Source organism: Budorcas taxicolor, chromosome 10 (genome assembly GCF_023091745.1).
Source record: "Budorcas taxicolor isolate Tak-1 chromosome 10, Takin1.1, whole genome shotgun sequence".
In the NCBI taxonomy this organism is placed as follows: Eukaryota; Metazoa; Chordata; class Mammalia; order Artiodactyla; family Bovidae; genus Budorcas; species Budorcas taxicolor.
In genome coordinates this window covers 61,737,508-61,756,982 of record NC_068919.1, presented here as the reverse complement: position 1 = coordinate 61,756,982, position 19,475 = coordinate 61,737,508, and the positions used below count along the sequence as shown (strand labels likewise).

At 35.9% G+C, this 19,475-nt stretch overlaps 1 pseudogene; it reads right to left on the bottom strand.

Moving 5' to 3' along the window:
* Positions 1-7,684: 7,684 nt before the first annotated feature.
* The window catches only part of LOC128054816 (voltage-dependent anion-selective channel protein 3-like), a 106,441-nt pseudogene continuing 94,650 nt past the window's right edge, over positions 7,685-19,475 (bottom strand).

Here is a 19,475-nt window from a genome sequence, read left to right as displayed (position 1 = left end):
TCCCCTGGAGGAGGAAATAGCAACCCCACTCCAGTATTCTTGCCTAGAGAATTTCATAGACAGAGGAGCCTGATGGGCTACAATCCATGGAGTCACATAGTTGGACATGACTGAGCGACTAACACTAACTAATATGTAAACTAATCTAGTGGAAAAACCAGACAATAAACTTAATCAAAAATTTTAAATGGAGTTAAGAAACTACAAAAAAAAAAAAAAAAAGATCAAGCGTACATGTTAGAAATTTTTTAAAATATATCTGACCTGAAGAAGTCCTCTCATTGTTTTATTAGCAGATTGGATACAGTAAAGAAAAAAAATTGTATTTTAAGATAGTTTAATAGAAATGATCCCTATGAAACAAAGAGGGAAAACAATTTTTTAAAAAAGTTAGCTAACAATAACGAAGAGAAAAATGCATTGAAAATCTGTGAGACAAAATAAAACATAATAAAACACCTATAACTGAATTCCTAGAGAACTGAAGAGAGAGACAGACAGACACAACAGGACATAAAAAATTATTTAAAGAAAAAGAGACCCATGGCCAATAATTTTCCAATATTTTATATGACAATAATATACAAATTGAAGAAGCACAATGGATCCTAGAGGAAATGAATTAAAATAAAATAAAAAACACTCTTAGGCATTTAATAGCTAAAAGGTGAAGATCCAAAGATAAATAGAAAATATTGATGACTGCCGTAGGGTGAAACATTTCAATCAGAGGAACAAAATTAAAATTACAGTACACCTCTCATTATACACTTTCCAAGTCATAGAACAATAAAATATCTGTAAAGTTCTATAAGAAAATGTCAAACAGGAATCCTATATACAGCAAAAACATCTTTAAAAAGGGCATGATAAAGGACTTTCTCTTTTTTAGATAAACAATTGCTGAGAAAATTTATTGGGTTCAGTGGAACACTGAATCAGAAAGTAAGCTCATGTCAGTGACTCCATATCTTGTTTTAAAGTTTGACTTTATTTGGCAGGTTATAGGGAATGTCTGAATTACTTTTTACCTCAAAAAGCAGAGGTCTACCCTCCTACACTGTTGGTCAGAATGTAAACTGGTACAGGCACTGAGGAGAATAGTATGGAGGTTTCTTTAAAAAAACTAAAATAGAGCTACCATATGATCCTGCAATCCTATACCAGGGCATATATCCATAGGAAACAGAGGACTGGATGAAGACATGGTACATATATACAATGGAATATTACTCAGGGATAAAATGAATACTGCCACTTGCAGTAACATGGGTGATCCTGGAGATTGTCATGGTGAGTAATATATGACAAAGACAGATATCATATGATATCTCTTATATGCAGAATCTAAAAAAGGGTACAAATGGAGTTGTCTACAAAACAGAAGTAGAGTTCCAAATATAGAAAACAAACTTAGGGTTACCAGGTGGTAAGGGGAGAAGGGAAGAGGGAAACTGAGAGATTGGGATTAAGATACACAAACTAGTATATATAAAATAGATAACTGAAACAAGAAAATAGATAACTAATAAGGACCTACAGGTCACTCTACTCAATACTCTAATGGCCTATATGAGAAAAGAATCTAAAAAAGAGTGGATATATGTATAACTGATTCACTTTGCTGGACACCTGAAGCTCATACAACACTGTAAATCAACTATACTCCAATAAAAATGTAAATAAATTCTTTATAGATATTAACGTATTCCTAAAAATAGTTCTATGAGGCAGATGCTATTACTCCTGCATGTAGAAGACATGAGCAAGGCCCTAAGACATTAAGACAGATGATGGGGAACTGGGAGGCCTGGGCGCTCTGGCTCTTTGTCTTATCCCAGTGCCTTCCATCTCCCTCACCACAGATGCACTTCCCAGTCGTTGCCACCCTCCTGGGACCCTGGAAAGCTGACTTGGGAGTATGGACTCCAGTGAAGATTTCTCCTTCCCTCCAGCTTCTGGTTATGTTCAACCAATAAAGAGAATGGAGGAGAGGCATAGCTGCATGTTTACTCCTCTGGCTTCCTCCTTGGAAGGTGGCTGCTGGCATCAGGCCTTCTTCCATCTAAGATTACTTCTATTAGGTGACATATCGTCTCTGAGTTCTGGTAACTATTGCCCTGACCTTATTATTCTGGAATTTCTAGGTATAACACTTGGTCTTTAAAAGATAATGCACCTAGAGTGCTTAAACACACTTCAGATTGAGTGTCTTCTTAAATTCTGTGCCTTCAGTGCCTAGCTCCATCCCTGGTCACTCACTATCTAGCATCCCATCTGTTTCCTGCTGAGACATTGACCAGTACATGTTCTAACCGTGATCTACTGATCTATTCTGCCTCCTAAAATGCTCAGAAAGAGTAAGTTAAATGGCCCTGCTAAATGATGCCCATGGGGTCAAGGCTAAGAGACTCAATTTAGAAGCAACACATTTTTAAATAAAATAATAAGAAAAAAAAAGAAGTATTTTCCAAGCTGATTTCCCATGACAAAATTACCTGTCTATTCTGGAATTATTTGAAAACCATTGTGCCTCTTTCCCTGTGTGTTTTTTGAACATTACCATTGGATTCAGAGCTTTTAGCCGCATAGGCATCATCACTGACAATTATTCACACCACTTATAAAAACTTTCATGTCCACTGAAATTATCTTGGCGTTTGTAACATGCTGATCATCAAGCAAATTGCATGCAGAATTCTACCTCGGTAGCTCTGAGGTGGGATCCTGAATCAATATTTTATTAGGCATTCCAGATGATGCTGATGCACAAGATCCATGGATTACACTTAGAGATACAACTAGGCTATTACTCTACCGATGGTTCATAGGATTGGCATATCTTTTTCTAACTCCATAATATTTAACTTTTTCAATTATCCATACCATCGCCAGGTGCAATTAGGTTCTGTTGATAGAAGCAAAGGAAATGTTAACTGTGGTGGCCAGAAGATAGGCATATTCTGGAGTGTAGTGGAAAGTCTCACCTCCAACAGAGCATAAAACAAAATAAAACAATAACAAAAACAATATACAGTATTAGTGAATAACAAAGACTTCCAAGTAAAAATTCAAAATAAAGATAAAGATTCATAATAAAGATACTTTATTAAGTAATAGAATTAAGGTGCTATGACAGTTCAGTGGATGAATCTATTTTTAGGTAGACTGGCTGTATGCTGCTGCTACTGCTACGTCGCTTCAGTCGTGTCCAACTCTGTGCAACCCCATAGATGGCAGCCTACCAGGCTCTGCCATCCCTGGGATTCTCCCGGCAAGAACACTGGAGTGGGTTGCCATTTCCTTCTCCAATGCATGAAAGTGAAAAGTGAAAGTGAAGTCGCTCAGTCGTGTCCGACCCTCAGCGATCCCATGGACTGCAGTCTTCCAGGCTCCTCCGTCCGTGGGATTTTCCAAGCAAGAGTACTGGAGTGGGTTGCCATTGCCTTCTCCGGACTGCCTGTATACTGGCGCATTAATCTTATTTCATGGGCCTATACAAGTTTGTCAAGTTCACTTTGGGTATGTTACTTGTTTAGTTGCTAAGATGTATCTGACTCTTTTGTAACTCCATGGACTGTAGCTCACCAGGCTTCTCTGTCCATGGGACTTTCCAGGCAAGAACACTGAAGTAGATTGCCCTTTCCTTCTCCAGGGGATCTTACAGACCCAGGGATTGAACAGGCATTGCAGGCAGAATCTTTACCACTGCGTTACTGGGGAAGCCCATGGTATCTGACTAGTGGTATCTTATTAAACAAAGTTAGAGAGATCTTTAAAAGCACCAAATTTCTCTCCTCTAGTTTCAGTAATTTATGAAGATGATAGAGATGAGAATAAATGCTATGAAACGTTATGACATAAAATGATTATTCTTCCTTTATTTACTCTTTTCCAATCACATTCATTATGACATTTATCATCTACTTAAAATAGTTCCTATACTTCAGTGAAAAAATTAAATAATAAAATAAAATATTTCCTTTCTTTTAATACATACTTTTCATAAATAATATATATGAGAGAACTCTGAGTATAAATTCCTTTGTTTTGAATGACAGTGTGCATGTTTTGGTAACTTTTGCTTAAATAATACAGCATTAACTGTCCTAGAGGCTCTCTGTTATAGTTGTTTTCTATTTCACATGAGGAAATTTGCAAGCTGAATGCTACATTAACATATTCATTTAATGAGGCCATGAGATTACATGTAAAACACTGACTGTCCCTTCCCTACCAAATATTTAAATAGAAAAAAATATTCAAATTGCAACTTTCAAATTTTCTGTCAAATGACATCATGCAGCAATTTAAGAGTAGATTTGGTGAAGCAATAATGCAACTTTGTCATCTCACTTCTCTCAGTATAAACAAACCAGGTTCTGTTGCTTAAAGTTTTGAATGATTCTAATTTTTTTAGTAAAGAAAATAACAGTGAAATTATGATGTTTTAAAGCTACAAAGCAAATAATGTCAATCTTGGAGAGCCCTGTTCTATATCACCTGACTTTCAGAAACAACTATTTCATAAAAGCACCATTTACTTTTGCTTTAAATTACAATTATTGAAATTTTAATAAGGATTTTGCAGCAGTATCAGCTATCACATAATGCCAGGAAGGAATTATAGCTTTATTGCAGCCCACACTGACAGCCAACTCATAAAAATGAATGACATTCTATATCATAACATCTCATAGGCTGTTCAGAATGTTAATAGCTTACTTCATCTTTCTTTAGCGTAATGAGGCAGACTGTAACAATACTCAGTGTGAAAATGAAGATTAAGAAAATCTGAATTAAGGTAGGAAAGTAACATTTAACAGGATTCAGACAACATTCAGATTAAAAGTTTCAATTAAAACACTGTTAGCAAGTTTTTTATCACAAAAGCAACGCTTTGTCACCCAAGACCAATCACTATTTTGAAGAATATTTATTTATCTGTAGACACACTTAGCTCTTCTATTCTTCTATTTTTCATTCAATTTATAAAATGTTACAAAGTTTCTACCAGCACTGCAGAATTCTTTGACTCAGAACTATAAAAGGTCACTGAATTAAAATAATTGCAAAAGAACCTTATAGACACATAACTGAAATAATACTTATCTCTATTAAAAACCATTCTTTAATCCAATAGCCTTAAACTTCAACACATTTTAAAATTCTATAGTTTACTTTTGGATTGAGATAAATCCAAAGACAGATGAGGGTACATGAGTTTTTTCTTAAATGTATCTATGATTTATAAATATAAATTTCATATAAATACAGAAATGTATTACATAATAATATACTATAATATATATGATTTATCTGCCTTCTCCAATGGCTTAGAAGGTAAAGAACCTGCCTGCAAAGAGGAGACACAGATTTGATCCCTGGGTCGGGAAGATCCCCTGGAGGAGAACAGGCTACCCACTCCAATATTCTTTCCAGGAAAATCCCATGGACAGAGGAGCCTCGTGGGTTGCGGTCAGATATGACTGAAGTGACTAAGCACATATAATTTATAAATATAAATTTTATATAAATACAAAAATATATTCCATAATAATACATTATGATATTTTATTTATATATATTATATTTTCCAGTTCCATGTTTATGGGATTAAAAATGCAATAACCATGAATAAATAAAACAAAGTGAGATACTTCTAGCAGCATATAAAACTTAAAACTGGTTGTCCATCTTTGTAAAACTATACAGCAATACAAAAATTGAGTATTTTTCAATCTCTTTAACTTTGTATAGAATTGAGAAATTTATTTTTTGTCATCTTTCTATGCACTGCACAGAATTTTTTAGTTAGCTGGGTTACCCAAATTGCTGAAATAAAATGGGCAGAGAAAGCAGTCAACGTTAGCCACAGATGGGGAACAACGGGGTTTTCATTCTGAAAGGGAAAGTGAAGTCACTCAGTCGTGTCCGACTCTTTGTGACCCCATGGACTGTAGCCTATCAGGTTCCTCCATCCATGGGATTTTCCAGGCAAGCATGCTGGAGTGGATTGCCATTTCCTTCTCCAGGGAATCTTCCTGACCCAGGAATCGAAACCGGGTCTCCCGCATTGCAGGCAGACGCTTTACCGTCTGAGCCACCAGGAAAGCTGAATACAAATGGGGGAAAGTAAAAGCGATTAGAGGGGCTTTCCAGGTGGCACTACTGGTAAAGAACCTGCCTGCCAATGCAGGAGATACAAAGGATACCAGTCCGAACCCTGGGTCAGGAAGATCCTCTGGAGGAGGGCATGGCAACCCACCCTGGTATTCTTGCCTGGAAAATCCCCATGGACAGAGGAGTTCAGCTGGCTACAGTCTACAAGGTTGCACAGAGTCGGACACATCTGAAGCGACTAAGCACACAAAAGTGATTAGGGACAAATTACCTGTGCCTAATAGACTTCTACTACCACTATTATAATAAGAGAATGATAATGTGTCATTTTTGAGAGTTGTCATGCTTCTTGTGTGGATTATTTATGATGTAAGAAGAAACTAAAATACTAGAAAACACAATAATGTTATTTCACACTTTAAAACAACTAAGATTTATTATCATGAAATTAAATTTGTTCCTCATTTTTCAAGGTGTTGGAATAGTGTCAATTCCCTTTAATGAGTGCTATGTCATCATTAGCGATTTGATATTTTCTAAAAACTTGTCAATTTAGTAACATTACTTAATTTTTTTCACGTTTCTTTATTTGAATGATTTTTCCCTTTCAGATGAGTGCAGAATTTCTTGACCATACCAGCTAAAGATTTTTTAAAATTTTGTAACTTATGCTAACTGCACATTTGTTTCATATATTATCTAACTGTAAGAAATCTTAAAAATAAAGTTTTCATTTTCAACCAATGCTTCAGTTACCATGAACTCTTATGGATAATTAAAACTTTTCTGATGGTACAATTATACAGCTACTTTGAAACAGATTTAATGACTTGTTGAAATCTTTGAATTTATCACATTATGTTAATTTTCTTGGAAAATCTCCCTATATCCTTCAATTGTATTTAATATTTGTTCTATTAATGCATTATAAATTCTTTTATCTGTGACATCTGACTATGAATAAAGGGAATACTTGCTTCCATTCTCTTTCATTTTCATTATCAACCTATCTTCATATACTATGACACAAACTGTATTTTGGATCCTAACCTTAGGAAATCAAAGTTTGTCCTTCCTTTTTAGAAATGGTGACCTCTAAACTTTATCCTTTTATACAATATGTTTTTGTTTTTATTTTTTTATGTTCCAAATATGATGGGTTTATTTTATTTTATTCCGATGCAAAACCTAAGATTCCACTATTGTACAGAGGCAAATACATTGCAAGGTTATAAAAAAGTGGTATATGACATGTAGAACATGATGGACAACTGGAGGGTTGGGTCAACTTCTTTCTAACATGACACTACACTATTGCTGAGGAAGACATTTAAAATAACACTGCAGAACTGAACTGAAATGCAGCAGGAACATGACAATTTCTAGACATTCCTTCAAGTACCTCCCTTAAGATGAACTTGATAGGTAGGCCTCAGTGTGGAGAGGATTACAATTCTTCAGAATAATAAGAAGCTCACACCATTGAAATTTCACAGAAGAATTTTAAGGTCAAAATATAGTGGGTTCATTTCTCTTCATCTCTAGAGACAAAGCTGATGCTTTACTCAAAACCTAGTTCAAATCCCAGCCCAAACTTGTGGCCTCCTGCATTGAAATTCTTTCTATTAATTAGAGCTGACAGGGTGAGTTTCACTCTGGGTCAAAGGATCTGAGTACAACCCAATCCAATCAGACTGGTGTTATTTACTTTATCAGATAGAGAAGTTCTATATCCAGGTTGTATTTAGCAGGGATGCCAAAATAGCTGTCATCACTGCTGGTCGTCCACATTAGGCTTATTGATGTTTCAATCATCTCGTTCATCTTTTGGTAGATGGACCCTCCAAATTCAGTGCCATTGTTCATGTGAATGTGCAGCTGGAAGTCTGTGACCTCGTAACCTAGTGGAAAATTATTCTGTGACAGTTTGGATTTGGCTGTGTCAAAATTCATCTGATAGCCTACGAAACAACCATCAAAGGCCAGCATAGCCCAGCCATAGGTGGTTGGTCTAGAAACATCTATATCAATGTTACTGTCAAGACTGAAACAATCCTGTTTATATGAGGCCTTTAATTTCCCACTCTTCTTTTCTTTTCTTGATACCATTTTTAGTACAAAAATGGCATCAAGAGTCAGTTTCGACCTTTCAGCCAACTTATTCTCCAAAGAGATTTCTCTTCCAAGAGTACTGTCTGTGTACCACTTTTGGGTGAGGGTCAGTCCACAATTACAGATTTTGTATTTGACCTCTAGGTTGCCCTCCCTATATTGGTATAAGCATGACCAGAAGTAGAAAATTCCACTCCTCTACATAACTTGGTTCTCAGCTCTATTTGACCATGCCAAACCCATATCCTTTGTGGAAGACATCCTTGGCAGCCTTTCCTAGGTCACAGTAAGTCAGTGTTACACATATCTCCAATCAGAGGGCCTGACAATAAGTTTTAAGTGATATCTACCCAGGTGGCTCAGGGTTAAGGAATCTGCCTGCCAATGCAGGAGACACAGTTTCAGTCCCTAAGTCAAGAAAATCCCCTGGTGAAGGAAATGGCAAACCACTCCAATATTTTCACCTGGGAAATCCCATGAATGGACAGAGGAGCCTTGAGGGCTATGGTCCATGTGATCACAAAAGAGTCAGACACGACTTAGTGACTAAACAACAACAACAACTATCGTTAAAGAACATAATTTAGCTGTTCACTCTCACAAGGACAAAGACAACATATACTTTCCAAAGAATTAAAATGAAAAGAGAGACCTCAGCTTCCTTTGCTGGCCCTAGTCCTCCTTGCTGATACCTGGATAAGTAACTCAATATTTTTGAACATCAACTTATCTCACACATAACATGGACATATCTTTTTTTGTTCTACCTCGGTAAATAAGTAGGCTAGATTGAGCTATTTTTCCCTCCTTTCTTGTCAAATTTGAGCAGTTTTAAACACTGCTAAATTTCAAAAGAGTAAAATAATTTTCAAAAATGATGTGGATCAAATCAAGGATGGAAGGTGCAAAGAAGGGGCAGGGCAACCACTAAAATAAAACAGTCCAGAAATAATGAGTTAGATGTCAAGTGCGGCCCAGAGAAGCACACATTGTCGTGGCTAAAAAATGGGTTTTAGAGTAATTTGGACATTGTGGCTTTTGACACATTATCGCTTACCTCTTTGTGTGTGGTTTTGTTTTGTTTTGATAAATAAAATACACATAATAAAACCTGCCTCTGAATGTGGGTATAAGAATTAAATAAAATCATGGAGGTGAAGCATTTGGCACAGTACCTAGCAAATAACTATTTGTATTTCTATGTACTAGCCTTCATTCATTTGAGACTTAATGACAAGATGGCATGAAACAAAACCAACGGTTGCAGTATAACCCAAAAGTGATCTTTCTGTTGCAGAATATTTTAGTTAAGTTTCCCACCATATTTGAGAGACTTCATTTATGCAAAATTCAAGCAGCTCATCTAAGAAACAGCTCAAACCTTGTGAAAAATGCATCTTTCTGGAAGAAACTGAAGATGATGAATGTAAAACTATCTAGATGTGCAAACCTAGATGTGCAGTTTTCTGATGCAGCTGTAGAATTAATCTAATAAGATAACATTATAAATCACTGCAAACGTACACTGTGTAGTTTCTAAAACTTAAATTGACATTCTTGTCTGAGTTGTGAAGATTATGTAATATGGCTTAAGCTGTGTCAAGCAAACGCTTCTGGTGGAGTAGGGAATAGAAAGAGGTAAATCAAATCTATGTGACTAATGATTTAAATAAAGGTATTAGATTTAATTTGAATCTCATTGATCCCAACTCTAGTCAATTTTGGATTAGTTGTGAGTGGAGATGAATAAGGCAAACAATTCAAATAATTCAGGAACTGATGTAGCAAATGATGTTATGTCAGTCAAAGAACCTGTAGCCTCTTACTTTCTGAAAAGAGACTGGCTACTCACTAGAAGTCATAAACTAACTTAAGTGTTATTCAAGAGATATATCAATAGGTAATGACAAAACAGATTTATCATTTGGATGACCAAGTCATAGACAGTATTGTGGAAAGAAGATAGCTTCGTTAGCTTATGAAGTAAAAATGAAAAGAAAAGGAAAAAAAAAAAAGACCAAAGAACTCATAGATACATTATCTGAACAAAACTTTCTGGCAGTACCCTGGCTGGCTGAACTCATTGGCATGGGATCCAACCCAAATTCAATCTGAATCTTTACACAGCCACTTATTAGCCATGCTATCTATAGTAAGTCACTTAACATCTCTGAGTCTCTAGCTTTGTCATCAATAAGAATAATAATACTTCATCTGCATTGTTTTAAAAAAGGACTACAGATAAAATATGCAAAGCATATTAGCAAAACAGTAGGTTCTTCATAAATGGTAGCTATTCTTATAAACTGATAATATGATGATTACCCCTTGCTACAAATTGCCCAATTTTGAGAGCCCTTAAAGCTGAAACAGGAGAAAATCCCATGGACGGAGGAGCCTGAAAGGCTGCAGTCCATGGGGTCGCTGAGGGTCAGACACAACTAAGCAACTTCACTTTCACTTTTCACTTTCATGCATTGGAGAAGGAAATGGCAACCCACTCCAGTGTTCTTGCCTGGAGAACCCCAGGGACGGGGGAGCCTAGTGGGCTTCCGTCTATGGGGTCGCACAGAGTCGGACATGACTGAAGTGACTTAGCAGCAGCAAAGCTGAAATTCCAATACTTTGGCCACCTCATGCGAAGAGTTGACTCATTGGAAAAGACTCTGATGCTGGGAGGGGTTGGGGGCAGGAGGAAGAGGGGATGACAGAGGATGAGATGGCTGGATGGCATCACTGACTCGATGGATGTGAGTCTGACTGAACTCCGGGAGTTGGTGATGGACAGGGAGGCCTGGCGTGCTGCAGTTCATGGGGTCGCAAAGAGTCGGACATGACTGAGCGACTGAACTGAACTGAACTGAAGATTATTTTCTCTTGGGAGGCTGCCCTTTATGTTTAACTGGATTGCACTTAGGTATAAATGAATGAAGATAGAAAATAGAGTAATTTGAATTTCTAGAACCTTGCATTTCTACTGCTAATGCCAACCCCCACTCTGGTTGATACTTAGAAAAGATACGAAGCTTATGCAGAAAGCATCACCTTTATTCTAATCAAGCCTGGTCAAGAATGGAGAAACCAAACCTCACTGGTTATCTTCTACAAAATTAAATGAAAATACTTATACATGGCAAGCTTGTGATTATATAATGTGCTAAGTCGCTTCAGGCATTTCCAACTCTTTGAGACCTAGTGGACTGTAGCCTGCCAGGTAGCTCTATCCATGGGATTCACCAGGGAAGAACACTGGAGTGAGTTGCTATTTCTTTCTCCAATTACAAAACAAGGTCATATTATTTGTTAGTTCTGAAATTACAGTACCTCAAAATTGCATCTCAGTATTCTGTAGCAATTTGTTCATTAGTCTTACTTCCCCAAATAGTTTCTAGATTCCTCAGAGCAGGCGTATATATTTCACTTCACCTGAAGCACAAGGTGAACTACCTATTGCACAATGACATAGTCTTTCCCAACTGCCCTTATCCCAAGGGCAATAACCACAGGGTTCAGAGAGGAAAACACCTCATGGCCAAAACCCCAGTTCACGTATCCAGTCCTCATTTCTTGTCTCCTCTCGCAAGAAAGATTTATACTCAGTATTTCCAAAACTCTCTCCACATCTTAAGGCAAACCTACTTGATGAATAACCACGGAATGATTCTGGCACATACAGTTGCAGGATATTGTATCCTAAAGCTAAGTACTGATTCAGTTTTGGGACACCAGTTCTGGTCCAGAAACTGGACACGAGTTTCTGTTGCCTAGGCCAATCTCCTTTTGACTATATCGGACACGAGTTTCTGTTGCCCAGCCCAATCTCCTTTTGACTATATTTCCACTGCTCTGGGGTGAAAATCAGGCTTGCACAACTTTTCTTACTATCTCTGTGACACCTGTTGCCAACCTAATAAAATGACTTGTTGGACAAGATAAAATACAAGCATTCCTCCCAAGAGTAAGTGAAAATTTTCAGGGATGATGAAATCTAAATTGTTACATAAAAAAGAAACCATTGCTTGACCACAAGGCAGAATATCTGCAGAATATCTGACTAGACTCCCATTCACATGTACAAACCAGAATACTTGGCTTTCTAGTCTTAAAATGTCTATTCACTTATTTCTTACTTTTATCACTGATTTTTAGGAGGAAAGTTTATATTTCCTTTGAATTTCAGGGATAATCTGTAACATTTCTTAATAATCTACATTAAAACTTTGGACCTTCAGTAACACCAAGAAAAACTTGTTAAAAATAAAAGGATTCTATTTTAACTCATGCCTTTCTCAGGAATAATTGTTTAATACGTGCCTTATATTTGCATAATTAAAGATCACAGTTTTGCAATTTTTTTATTAAAAAGAGAAACTGCAAAGGTAAGCAAATTCATGTCACAACCTCTTTAATACAGAAAACTGCCGAAAGCTTTGAAATTACTGTCTTCCATAAACATATTAGAAATTTTTTAAAAAGTAATATTTTTAAGAGTCTTCATGAAAATATGATACTCATTACAAACATTGAAGAGAGGTAAATCAAAGAAAAAACTTCCATGCTAATCTAAATAGGAGGTTTGCCTCCAAAAAAAGAAGTCTGAGAGAGATTTTATTTAAGGCTTCCAAGGAAAGAAGATGCGTGTGTACTCCGTCACTTCAGTCATGTCTGACTCTTCATGACTCCATGGACTATAGCCCAGAGGCTCCTCTGTCTATGGGTGTCTCCAGGCAAGAAGACTGGAGTGGTTGCCATGCCCTCCTCTCGGGGTACTTCTTGACACAGGGATTGAACCCGCATCTCCTGTGGCTTTGCAGGCAGATTCTTTACTGCTGAGCCACCAGGAGGCCCAAGGAAAGAATATATATCAGGGGGGAAAAAAGTGTTTTTTCTGGGAATCAAAAAAGCAGAAATAGATAAAAATGATTGCAATCTTTATGAATACAGTGTATAGCAAAGTAATATTAATGTCTTCAAAGAACTCAGCATGATGTGCTTTTCCAATTTGGCATAATGATTTTCAGTCCTAAATCTTTTCTGCTCTAACTACTGAATCTACTGTAACATTTAAACAAGTGTAAGAATATGTGAGAAATATTGTAAGAAGAAAAAAAGAAGAAATCTCCCTTGAAATATTCACTAAAAGCTGATTTTTCAAACTACAGCAGTCAGGTTCTGGGAAGAAATATATGATACACTTAAATGGGGATATCTGAATACAGTATTTAAAAAATGAACTATTTACAAGTTGTGAGCAGATATACCAAAAAGAATAATACTGTATGTACTCTGCAGCTGGTACTGTCTCTAGGCCTAAAGGGGCAGAGAATGACAGACTCATCACAACCTGGAAACAAAATGTCTATGTGAAGAGAGCCACCTTGAAGAGCAGTGATTTTTCTTTTGAGGACGATTCATGCTGTGGTCACCCAGAAGAAGTCAGATCTTTTATCTCCTTCCTTGATGATCACTGACAGTGCCCACCCAGAAGTCAGAAGACAAGTGAGCACCTTGAGGTGCTCCATATCAACAGATTCCTAAGCAACAGGAGTACATGAGAAAGAATCAAGCACGTACCCACACTCCACTTGCTTTGTCTTGAGCCATTCAAGACATGCTTTGAAAGTGGAAGAGGGCTATAGAATTGTGGGGTGGTCTACTTAGTATATATACTTTCTTATTTACAATTCACACGAACATGTAGATATTCTCTATTATAATTTTAAAAACAGAATTAGAATACTTGAGAGTGTAATTGGCTGAATAATACAACTAACTCAGAGGTAACCACAAAAGAGGCAAAATAAATTTTAATTTTCACATGTTACAATTTCTCCAGTGATACTTCGAAACAGCTACGTCAAACACTACTATCTTTCACCCATGGTTAGATTACTTGTAATTGAAATTCTGTATTAACATCTGTCAAAAGAATCAAGCTAGGGGCCCCTACACCATGATGGGAGAACACTACAGAATGTATCCTTGCTATTATTCCTGCATACTATCATACCCATGCATAGATCTCACAAACAACTCCAAAGAGACTAAATACATATCACATTATTTTGAGGAGAAAACATTCCAAATAATCCATCCTTTTTAAGAAATGTGTTCTTTTTATACATCACATGTTCTAGTTATATGTGTTTGATTTTTATGAGTGTGTGTCAATTTATTATAGAAATAAATGTATGTTATATATATATGTTATATATATATATGTTATATATATATATAAAGAGACAGAGAGAGAGAGAGAGAGAGAGAGAGAGAGGATGAAGAGAAGGGAAGAAAAGAGAGAGACTGTAACAATGTGATCTTCTGCTGGACATCCCTAATCATTAGGACCATCCATGGGTCAGCTCCATGGAACAAAGATGCAAAACATGGTTAGCTGAAACGAGGTAGTTTGTATCTCCTTCACATTAAGCCTACACTGGTATAGCAGCTTGCTTCACAGGGTCCTAAGAAACCAGGTACGGATATGGAGTTCCATCCATGCGGCAAGGATCCAACTTTTTTTTCTATGTTACCCAAGAACGTTGCACCACCACATCTTTATTATAGCCAGAAAGTAAGGGACTATGGAAAGGAAAAGACACATCTGCTCCTTTCAAAGGTATAAATATGAAATTGCCCATATCTCCTTCACTGTCTCATCCTTTTGTCCAAACTTATTCATAGGGCCTCATCTTTTTGAAAGAGGCAAGAAAATATAGTCTTTTGGGAGGTGGCCACAAATTCAACTACAGAAGAAGAAGAAAGCATGGATATTGTGGAAAAGGAGCCAAAGTCATTTGGAGTGACTTACCAGGCATCTGCCATGAAAATCGGTTCCTTTGTATAGGAAAGAAATGTCACAAGGGATTCATTCTCATGTTTACCTAAATATACCCTACAAGAATTGTTGACCAATCACCAAAATATTCAGTGCTCACTGTCTACTAACATAAATTGCTCTTAAATATCATACAGATGAAAAATAAATTACTACAAACCAGAGAAGGAAATCGTAAAGAAAAATCATTAGCATTGGCTAGACAACCTAGGGTAGAAAAAAGGAAGATAGAAACTAAGAGTGGGGAGATGACAGTATGATGAAGGACAAATCTGATCAAGCACTGGAGATATGGAAATGTAAAAACATCTCGATTTTAGTTAAGAACAACAAAGAAAAGAGAAATGAGTCAATGAAGTGTACATAAATAAGTTATTTACTACTGTGTGTGGTTATGCTGGAGACTCTGAAAGATATAAGACATGCCTATAATTTTCACCTTATAACTGTCCACCCAAGTAATGAGAAAACTGTGTATTTTACTTATGATTTCCTGATTTTATTTACTGACTGAGTGTTGTACCTGGAACCATCAACTTTCCAGCATTTCTTCTCTTCCAGGAAGAATGACTAAAGAATGCCCTCAGGCAGGAAGGTGTGGAAAGCTTTTGGAATATAAAACAAGGGTCAAATGGAGGTGCAGGTGATTTCTAGGATGGCCTCAAGAAGCATGAGTGGAGGGGTAGAGGATGAACAGCATCTGTTATAGAAAGTGACCAAGATGTCACAAAAATCTCTGCTTTTGTGGATTTTAAAATTCATCGGAATTGATGGACAATAAACAAGTAAATACATGGGTGAGATAATTCCTGGTAACAAAAGACATATGCTATACACATGAAACAGAATCATGTGATAAAGAATGACTGGAGGACAGGATGAGGGAAAGAAAAAGAAAAGAGGAGAAGCGAAATTAGGTTCAGTTATCAAAGGAAGTCTCTGAGAAAGAGGAATTTGAAATAAGTTCTGCAAAAAAAAATCAGGGAACAGAACATTCCAAACAGGGCAAAATATAAGAACAACAAAAACTCAGAGGTAGGATCAATCTTGGCATGCTCAACAGTCAGAGAAAAGGAAGCAGAGGTAGAGTGACAAGAGATGACATTGAAGAGGGAGTCACATTACACAGATCCATAGATCACTATAAGAATTAAAATGGTAAAACTCATTTATATATTTTTTTAAATCAGTTGGGTACTCTGTAGGATATGCATTTTATGGGGGCGAGAAGGAGGGGCATTATCACAATAAGTAGTACAGACAAGAGACAATGTTTGCTTAGACAAGACTGGCAGCTCTGGAGGTAGATCAGGATATATTCGTGATCTTCAGTTCACTAAATGTGTTGATAGATTGGAGCACAGAGGGTAAATGATATTCTACTCTTCATTGAAAGAGAAATATAGAGGAAAAAACTGAAGTGTTGGGAGTTCAGGAGACTCAACTCCTGACTTTGAATCTAACTAGCTGTTTAATCCTAGGTCAGCTGAACAGCTATTTTAGGTTTTCTGCTTCCCCACTTCTGAAATGGTATCAATAACAGCATTCCTATGCCAGAGTTTCTAAACTTGAAACTATAGAGATAAAAGATATTTGACAATTTCAATGTGCTATGTAAATTTAAGGTATTATTAGGGATGTCATAAGTTGCTTTTAAAAAACTGTATGCTATTACTTTCATAACCTTTTATTTATGATAATTAATGTGATTAGTGTGTTAATTTTCTACAGCTGCACCCTGGGGCAGTCACGCAACAGTTATAATTTTTAAAATTGGGCAAATAAGTAAATGTCAACCTGTAATAAAATCCAAATGAGTCCCTGATGAATGTTGATGGTAACTGGTAATTTACCTTATAAAATATTGTACCTGCCCAGTTATCTTGGAATAGCTGATTTTTCAAAATAATTACCTTGTTCTGCCTAGTGAAGTGTCATCTGAGGGAGTCTTAACACATAGTGGTGATTTTTAATTTGCTGATTTAAATATCATATTTATTAATGAAATAGTAACATTTTAATTCAGATTATGTCCAAAGAGAGAAATGCATGTTACACACTATACAGTGCCCTGTTGCACAATGATAAGGCCCTCACTTGGTCCTTTCCAGACGATTAGCACTGCTGTGACTTACAACGGGGTTATATGTAACTAGCGCAGTAAAAGAGAGCTGCTCATTTCTTACATGTTTTTAACTACCATTTATCAAAAAAAAGAAAGAAAGAAAGAAAAATAAAAACTCTCCTCCTGATAAAGGTATAATTTTATTGGAGAAAGAGCTAAGAAGCAAATGGATACAGCCTCCTACCTGGACCCCAAAAAAAGTTAGTCTAAGACATGATATATTTAAGAAGTCAATCTTTAACTTTTTATTTTCTGAGAGTCATATGTTATTTCATTAGATCTGCAAACAAACTATAGAATCATATTGACAGTATGGAGTACTGATATTTGCTATGATAGTGTTCACTGCTCATCAAATTTTTGACTTTTGGTTAACTTTCCGTTTTGCTTTTTAAAGCATAATTCTCACAGATATCATCAGTTCAAGAAATCCAGGGGGGTGGGGGTGGAAAAGAGCTTAAAATTCTACTTGAAAATGAATTAGAGAATCATAAAGTAATTGCCTGGAATAAGTGTGTGGAGACATGGATAAATAATTATAAAAGGACTAAAGTAGACTGAAAATAAAAATAACATTTTTTAGCATGTTTGGAAAAACCTCCTGAAGATGTTCTTTCAGCATGGCCAATACCAAGTAGGTAAAGATCAGTTTTGGTTTTTATATCCAGTCCAAAAAATGATAAATTCTCTAACAGCTCAAAAGCTCTTGTCTCTTTTACTTCTTCAGACTTTTAATCAGTATCACAACTTTACACATTTTATTGGAAATATATAGATTATAAAATACTATACATTGTGCCAGTATGTTTGAATTAACCCTTTCAGTTATTTGAAAACTAAGGATGTAAAACATTAGCATAATATGAAATAGTCATCTTTTAATTTAAAAATTAAAAGGAGAACAAGACCTGAACAAATGCTTGAGCAAAACAGGTTTACAAATAGCCAGTAAACACACGAAAAGATGATTAGTATTATTATTCATTAGAAAAATGCAAACTAAAACCAAAGTTGAACGGTTTTATGAAGATATACAGGGCCTTCTAGAATTAACGCCCCCAAAAATGTCATTTTCATAATAGGGAACTGGAATGCAAAAGTAGGAAATCAAGAGATACCTGGAGTAACAGGCAAATTTGACCTTGGAGTACAAAACGAAGCTGGGCAAAGGCTAACAGAGTTTTGCCAAGAGAACGCACTGGTCATAGCAAACACCCTCTTCCAGCAATGCAAGAGATGATTCTACACATGGACATCACCAGATGGTCAATACTGAAATCAAACTGATTATATTCTTTGCAGCCAAAGATGGAGAAGCTCTATACAGTCAGCAAAATCAACACCAGGAGCTGACTGTGGCTCAGATCATTAACTCCTTACTGCAAAATTGAATAAAGTAGGGAAAATGAGTAGACCATTCAGGAGGGACCTAAATCAAATCTCTTATGATTATTAAGTAGAAGTGACAAATAGATTCAAGGGAATAGATCTGATAGAGTGCCTGAAGAACCATGGACAGAGGTTTATGGCATTGTACAGGAGGCAGTGGGCCCTGGTAATCACTGATCTGATTTGTGTCTATAGTTTTCCCTTCTCCAGATTTTCATATAAATGGAATGAAATTATTTGTCTTTCTTCATGTCTTTTGTAAGATTCATCCATGTTCTTGCACTGATTTGAAGTTTGCCCTTTTATAATTGCTACCAATCTATTGCTTCTATGTATTACAATTTGTTTATCTCTAGCTGATTGATGTACATTTAAATGAAAACATGAAAAGAAATAGAGGATAAAAATAGAATGGGCAAGACTAGAGATATCTTCAAGAAAATTGAGAGATCAAGGGACTATTTCATACAAGGATGGGCATGATAAAGAAAGTAAAGATAAGGACCTAACAGAAGAACCATATATATAAAAAGGGTGAGTTTTAATAAATGTAGATTATGCATTAATAAATATGCTCTTAAAATGTTATTGATGACTAGTGACTAATTAACATGATTTTATTAAGATGACATGACTAATTTTATGGCAACAATTTAAACACATAATAAATAGATAAATATCAAGAAAAATACTTACTAAAATAGACACAAGAAAAACAGAAAATCTAAGCTAAGTGATATATTATGAAATTAAATGTTTACTATTATTAATTTTGGAATACTAATGTTTTAATTCACCTATAAAATTTTTTAAAGATTTAAGAAAATAATAATAATTGTAGACTAATACTTACAGAAAATAGAAACTGTGAAAACCCTTTTCAGAACA